This window comes from Macaca fascicularis, chromosome 13, assembly GCF_037993035.2.
Source record: "Macaca fascicularis isolate 582-1 chromosome 13, T2T-MFA8v1.1".
In the NCBI taxonomy this organism is placed as follows: domain Eukaryota; kingdom Metazoa; phylum Chordata; class Mammalia; order Primates; family Cercopithecidae; genus Macaca; species Macaca fascicularis.
The window spans coordinates 17,246,446-17,254,264 of record NC_088387.1 but is presented as its reverse complement, the minus strand read 5'-3'; the positions used below and the strand labels follow the sequence as shown (position 1 = coordinate 17,254,264).

The 7,819-nt window shown below is 43.2% G+C and overlaps 1 pseudogene; it reads right to left on the bottom strand.

Moving 5' to 3' along the window:
* Positions 1-2,992: 2,992 nt before the first annotated feature.
* LOC102122913 (serine/arginine-rich splicing factor 3 pseudogene) lies at positions 2,993-6,435 on the bottom strand (annotated as a pseudogene).
* Positions 6,436-7,819: the final 1,384 nt, after the last annotated feature.

Here is a 7,819-nt window from a genome sequence, read left to right as displayed (position 1 = left end):
ATGCAACTTAGGCCATGACTGCATTTAATGTCAGAAGTTACTCTGCAAACAGTGGTGTGCTGCAGTGCGTGCAGAGGCTAGAGAACCGCAGAAGGGAGCTACCAAGGCTGGGAAAAAAAGATGCAATTGCTGCCGTGAGTGACTTTGAAAGACCCCGATGCCTTGTGGTGCCCTTCTGAAATTCGAACAATAATGCAGAAGTGTGTGTTTTAGAATTTACAGTGTATGAAATTCATGTTTTTAAAAGAACTTGCCTACAGATGGTGTCCACACCTGAAATTGTGCTCTGCAAGTGGCATAGCTGGAAATTCAATGTTTAATCCTACCTTGGCTCCAATTCAACATTTGGTGCTCTGTGGACTGAGTTTAACATGTTAAGGCTTTGCAATTTCACTTGTGTTAAAGGTTCTAGCATTTTCCATTTCTATGCAAATTTCTTTGAAGCAGAATTGCTTGCATATTCGTATATGTTCGTAGCTTGAGTTCACAAATTTTACTTGTTTGTTGCATTGATTTTTCAATGTAGTAAGTAATTTTTAGTTTGATTGTGAAAAACCCCTGGGCTGAAGTTAGCATTTAAGTTTAAAAAAAAAATTTTTTTTAACTAGTCCCAGATTTAAATACTAGTAATAAAATTGAAATTCACTGGTTTTTCTCTGCCTTTTTGAACTCTTGTAATCAAGTTTTGATCACATTTTCTATTAAAGTGGCTAACACATGGTTACTAAAAAAGAAAAAGAGGGAGAGAGAGATCTGCATTCCTGTGTTTATTGCCGCACTATGCATAACAGCCAAGATATGATATCAACCTAAGTGCTCACCAACACATTAATGGATAAATAAAATGTGGTCTATAACCAAAATAGAATACTATTCAGCCATAAAAAATAAAATTCTGTCATTTACAGCAACATGAATGAACCTAGAGGATTTTATGTTAACTGAAATAAGGCAGGCACAGAAAGATAAATACCACATGTTCTCACTTATATGTGGAAGATTTAAAAATTGAGCTCATAGAAGAGTACAATAGTGGTTATTAAAGGCTAGGAAAGGCAGGGAGGTGGGAAGAATAGGGGGAGTTAGTTAATGGACAAAAATATAATATCTGGATAGGAGGAAAATGTTCTAATGCTCTATAACATTGTAGGGTGACTATAGTCAACAATAATTTATTGCATATTTTTAATAGCTAGAACAGAAGATTTTGCATGTTCCTACAACAAAGGAATCATAAATGTTTGAGGTGATGGATATGATTATTACCCTGATTTGAGCATCACACTTTGTATACATGTATCGAAATATCACACAATACCCCATAAACATGTGCAATTATTATGTGTCAATTAAAAATAAAAAAGAAAGAAAGAATCCATTGACCATATATATGAGACCTTTTTCTGACTCTCTATTCTATTTCATTGGATATGCCTGTCCTTATGCCAGTGCTGTTCTGTTTTAATTAATGTAGCTTTGAAGTAAGTTTTGAAATCAGAAAGTGTGAGTCTTCCAACCCTATTCTTCCTTATAAATATTGTTTTGGCAATTCAGGGTCACTTTCAATTCTACGTAAATTTGAGGATCAGCTTCCCCATTTGTGGGGGAAAAAAAGTCTGTGGAATTTTAGAAGATATTTTATTGAATTTGCTGATTACTTTCAGTAGTATTGACATCTTAACAGTGGTAAATCTTCTTATCCACGAACACAGAATATATTTTCAATTACTTTGATCTTTTAAATTTTTTTGTAGTTTTTATCTTTTATAGTTTTCAGAGTATCAATCTTTGACCTCTTCAGTTAGATTTATCTCTAAGTATTTAACTATTTCACATGCTATTGTAAATGGAATTTCTTAATTTCCTTCTGGTGTATAGAAAACAATTTGTTTTTGTGTGTTCATTTTGTACACTGCCACTTTGCTGAATTCATTTATTAGCTCTGAGCTTTCTTGTGGATTCTCTGGGGTTTTGTATACAAAGGATTATGTCATCTATAAATAGAAATAGTTTCACCTATTCCTTTACATTTGGATGACTTTTTTTTTTGAGATGGAGTCTCACTCTGTCACCCTGGCTGGAGTGCAATGGCACGATCTCAGCTTACTGGAAACTCCACCTCCCAGATTCAAGCAATTCTCCCGCCTCAGCCTCCTGAGTAGCTGGGATTACAGGCACCTGACATCATGCCAGGCTAATTTTTGCATTTTTTGTGGAGAAAGAGTTTCGCCATATTGGTCAGGCTAGTCTTGAACTCCCGACCTCAGGTGATCCACCCACCTCGGCCTCCCAAAGTGCTGGTATTACCGGCATGAGACACCGCGCCCAGCTGACATTTTCTTTTTTTTTTTTTTTAAGTCAGGATCTGGCTCTATTGTCCAGGCTGGAGTGCAGTGGTGCTGTCTTGGCTCACTGCAACCTTGGTCTCTCGGGTTCAAGCAATCCTCCTACCTCAGCCTCCTGGGTAACTGGGACTACAGGTTCATGCCACCATGCTCAGTTTTGTTTTTTATTTTGTGTGTGTGTGTGTATTTTTTGTAGAGACAAGGCATCACTATGTTGCTCAGGCTGGTCTCAAACTCCTGAGTTCAAAGGATTCACCCACCTTGGCCTCCCAAAGCACTGGGGTTACAGGCGGGAGCCACCACACCTTTTCTTGTCTGGCTAGAACTTTCAATTCAGTGTCAAATAGCAGTGGGAATCTTTTTGTTGTCCCCTGTCGTAAGGGGAACTCATTCAGTTTTTTTACCATTGAATATAATGTTAGCTGTAAGTTTTCCAGAAACACACTCTATCATGTTGAGAAATTTTTCCTCTGTTCCTAATTTGCTGAGAGTATTTATTATGAAAGGGTGTTATTTCCTCAAATGCTTTTTCCATGTCAATTGATATGATAATGTGATTTTTTTTCTTTTGTTCAAATAATGTGATGTATTATGTTGATTGATTTTCTTCTGTTGAAACATCTTTGCATTCCATGGTAAAATTCCATTCAATTGTGAATAATCCTTATAGTAGCTGATGGAGTCAGCTTTTTTTTGTTTGTTTGTTTCTCATTTGACCTAGATGGCCTACGAAACCTAGAGAAGGATCATGGCTTGTGATTTCTCTCCGGAGACAGCGATCTCTCTCTTCTCCTAACTCTAGAAAGGGACCTGCTCCCGCAGCGAGAGAGGCTTCTCCTTGGAGATCTGCGACGAGGTGGAGGACGCCTCCTGCAATAATCATCTCGAGGGCGACGACCCCGAGAGGGAGGTGGGCCACAATTTCTACTTCTTTTTTCATCATTCGACAGTTCCACTGTCACACAGCGGCCACATAGTGTTCTTCCATCTAGCTCTCGGATCACATCAGCTGCACCTCGGGGATCTTCAAATTCAACAAAAGCAAAGCCGGGAGGATTTCTAGCAACCCACACACTTCAGAGTGGTCTATAGTAGCCGAAAGCCCGTTCCAATTCAGTCTTGTTGCCATTGTTTCCAAGATTGCCTGCATAAACCTACATAACCAAGGCGGGCAGATCATGAGGCCAGGAGTTCAAGACCAGCCTGGCCAACATGACGAAACCCCATTCTCTAATAAAAACATAAAAATTAGCCAGGTGCAGTGGCACGTGCCTATAGTTCCAGCTACTTGGGAGGCTGAGGCAGGAGTCGCTTGAACCCAGGAGGCGGAGGTTGCAGTGAGCCAAGACCACACCATTGCACTCTAGCCTGGGTGACAGAGCAAGACTCTGTCTCAATTAAAAAAAAAGAGAGATGAAGGCGTATGTGGTTCATGTTGACAGACGGAAGTCCCTGCCTTGGTTTCCCATGAATCTTTTATATTCTCCTTGTGATGAAGCCTCCAGGCTTGTGCACATTCCCAGGGTAGGAACAGTCCCACAGACCAAGGGCTTCACAGTAAACAAAGCAGGTGACCAGTTCCCAACATACATTATTCCACATTGAACTTGATACATTTTCAAGGAAACAGTGTTGTGAGAAGGCGGCCTAGGTCTGTCCAGGATCGAGGCCTGCAATTAATTAATACTTTACTCACAGCATTCAAAAGGGAATAAAGAATAATATATACACTTATGGCCAGGCATGCTGGTTCACACCTGTAATCCCAACACTTTGGGAGGCTGAGGCTGGTGAATCTCTAGAGCCCAGGAGATTGAGACCAGCCTGGGCAACGTGGCAAAACTGTCTCTACAAAAAATAAATACATAAATAAAATTAGCTGGGCATGGTGGTGTGAGCCTGTAGTCCCAGCTACTCGGGAAGCCAAGGTGGGAGGATCACCTGAGCCCTGGGAGGTAGAGGCTGTGGTAAGTCATGATGGTGCCACCGCACTTCAGCCTGGGTGACAGAGTGAGACCCTGTCCTCCCTGCCAAAAAAAAAGAAAGAAGAAAAATACTTAAGTATCAAATTCTCCAGCTTAAGAAGTGAAACAGGCCAGATGCAGTAGCTCATGACTGTAATCCCAGCCCTTTGGGAGGCTGAGGCTGGGGGATCACTTGAGGTCAGGAGTTCAAGACCAGCCTGGTGGCCACGCACAGTGGCTCACGACTATAATTCCAGCACTTTGGGAGGCCAAGGGGGATGGATCACAAGGTCAGGAGTTTGAGATCAGACTGGCCAATATGGCGAAACCCTGTCTCTACTAAAAATACAAAAATTAGCTGGGTGTGGTGGTACACATCTGTAGTCCTAGCTACTCAGGAGGCTGAGGCAGGATAATTGCTTGAACCTGGGAGGTGGAGGTTGTAGTGAGCCAAGATCAGGCCACTGTACTCTAGCCTGGGCAACAGAGCAAGACTCTGTTTCAAAAAAAAAAAAAAAGTAAAAAATTAAAAATTGAGCTATTTGAATTGGACACATGGAATGCATTGGAAGATGTTTCAAACATTGGGTCATCTTCCAATATTTACTCCAACTAATTCTCCTATTATTGGACCAACCCCGATACACAAAATTTAAAATTTTACACTTATTATTATTTTTATTTTTTGAGATGGAGTCTCGCTCTGTTGCCCAGGCCCCAGGCTGGAGTGCAGTGGCCAGATCTCAGCTCACTGCAAGCTCCGCCTCCCGGGTTCACGCCATTCTCCTGCCTCAGCCTCCCGAGTAGCTGGGACTACAGGCGCCCGCCACCTCGCCCGGCTAGTTTTTTGTATTTTTTAGTAGAGACGGGATTTCACCGTGTTAGCCAGGATAGTCTTGATCTCCTGACCTCGTGATCCGCCCATCTTGGCCTCCCAAAGTGCTGGGATTACAGGCTTGAGCCACCGCACCCGGCCTTTACACTTATTTTTAATGTATCCTTTGGTTGCTGCAAATAAAGTGAATGTGTCTCCCAAAACTCATATGTTGAAATCCTAAACTCCAGGTGATGATATCAGAAGGTGGGGCATTTAGGGAGGTAATAAAGTGGTAAGGATTAGTGCCCTTACAAAAGAGGCCCCTTGGCCGGGCGCGGTGGCTCACGCCTGTAATCCCAGCACTTTGGGAGGCTGAGGTGGACAGATCACCTGAGGTCGGGAGTTTGAGACCAGCCTGACCAACATGGAGAAACCCCGTCTCTACTAAAAATACAAAATTAGTCCGGCGTGGTGGTGCGTGCCTGTAATCCCAGTTACTTGGGAGGCTGAGGCAGGAGAATCACTTGAACCTGGGAGGCAGAGGTTGTGGTGAGCTGAGATTGTGCCATTGCACTCCAGCCTGGGCAACAAGAGTGAAACTCTGTCTCAAAAAAAAAACAAAAAACAAAAAAAAAGGCCCCTGGCCAGGCGCGGTGGCTCATGCCTGTAATTCCAGCGCTTTGGGAGTCCGAGGTGGGCAGATCACAAGGTCAGGAGTTCAAGACCAGCCTCATGGTGAAACCCCTGTCTCTACTAAAAATACAAAAATTAGCTGGGCGTGGTGGCACATGCCTGCAGTCTCAGCTACTTGGGAGGCTGAGGCAGGAGAATGGCTTGAACCCACAAGGCGGAGGTTGCAGTGAGCCGAGATTGTGCCACTGCACTCCAGCCTGGCAACAAAGTGAGACTCTGTCTCAAAAAAAAAAAAAAAAAAAGAGAGAGAGAGAGAGAGCGAGATCCCAGAGAGATCCCTCACCTTTTCCACTACATGAAAACACACAAAGTCAGTGTCTGCAACCCAGAAGAGGACCGTCACCAGAACTAGACCATGCTAGCACCTTGATCTCAGACTTCTAGCCTCTAGAAATGTGAGAAATATATGTTGTTTATAAGTCACCCAATTTATGGTACTTCGTTATAGCAGCCTGAACTAAGGCGGTCCCCAAACTGAATACCTCACGAATGCATTTTACCTCTCTCTGTCTCTGCTTCACTTCTATTAACTTTTACAAGTCATCCAGTTGTCCGTCTTACACATCCCTTCCTCTGTGGTCATGGAGACACTGGGGGAAGGGCTGAAGCTAGTCATTCTTCTTTCTGAAGTAGCCTCAAAGGGGACCAAGTCAACTGGATGCTCTTTGGAGTAAACTCACTTTTTATTCTTACATCTTTCGAGGAACATCTCTTAGAAAACACAAGCAGATCAGCAAGAGGTTTATTCAACCCATCCAAAGAAACAGCTTTTCAAAGTCCACGTGATGGACAATAAGGTGCCTCTTTCTCTGAACCTTTCCTCAAAATGATATAACATGTTCCTGGCCAGGACTTCGGTGTCAACCTCACAATCTACCTGATACGGTTTGGCTCAGTGTCCCCACCCAAATCTCTTCTCAAATTGTAATCCCCACGTGTTGACAGAGGGACCTGTAATCCCCACGTGTTGAGGGAGAAAGGTGATTAGATCATGGGGGTGGTTTCCCTGATGCTGTTCTCCTGAAACTGAGTGAGTTCTCACAAGATCTGATGGTTTTATATGTTTGGCAGTTCCTCCTTCACATGCTCTCTCCTGCCGCCTTGTGCGGCAGAAGGTGCCTGCCTGTGTGAAGAAGGTGCCTGCTTTCCCTTCCGCCATGATTGTCAGTTTCCTGAGGCATCCCCTGCCTTGTGAAACTATGAGTCAATTAAACCTCTTTCCTTTATAAATTACCCAGTCTCAGGGAGGTTCTTTAGAGCAGTGTGAAAACAGACTAACACACCACTGCACTGCACTTGCCTCTCTCCTTTAGCCAGGACACCTGGGAGTTTTCCTTTCTGGTCTTTAGTTACATTTACCACATCTCCAATAGTGTTTTTTTTGTTTTTGTTTTTGTTTTTTTTAATTGAGACGGAGTCTCGCTCTGTCATCCAGGATGGAGTGTAGTGGCGTGATCTTGGCTCACTGCAACCTCCACTTCCCAGGTTCAAGCAATTTTTCTGCCTCATCCTCCCATGTAGCTGGGATTACAGCTGGGATTAGTGACCACACCCAGCTAATTTTTGTATCTTTAGTAGAGATGGAGTTTCACCATGTTGGCCAGGTTGGGCTGGAATTCCTGACCTCAAGTTATCCGCCCACCTCACCCTCCCAAAATGCTGGAGTTACAGGCATGGACCACTGCGCCCAGCCAGTTTTGTATTTTTTAAATAAGAAAAATACAAATAGAATTAGAGAAATTGTTTTGTCATGAAAGCATGTTGGGTGTGTGCCATTTGGAACCAGAAGTAAATATCTTTTATATTGATGTTTTCAACCCATCTACAAAATGGAGTACCCTTCTCCTATGTGAAGGAGCGTCTGCTGGTCAGAGACGAAAACATAAGTTGGAAAGTCATGGCCTTCCAGCACTGGCTTTGCTGGACTGGGAGTCCCAGGGCAGTGTGCTGCTCCCTCTTGCAAAGTCAGCAGCCATCTTCACATGGCAGAGCTGTGAAAT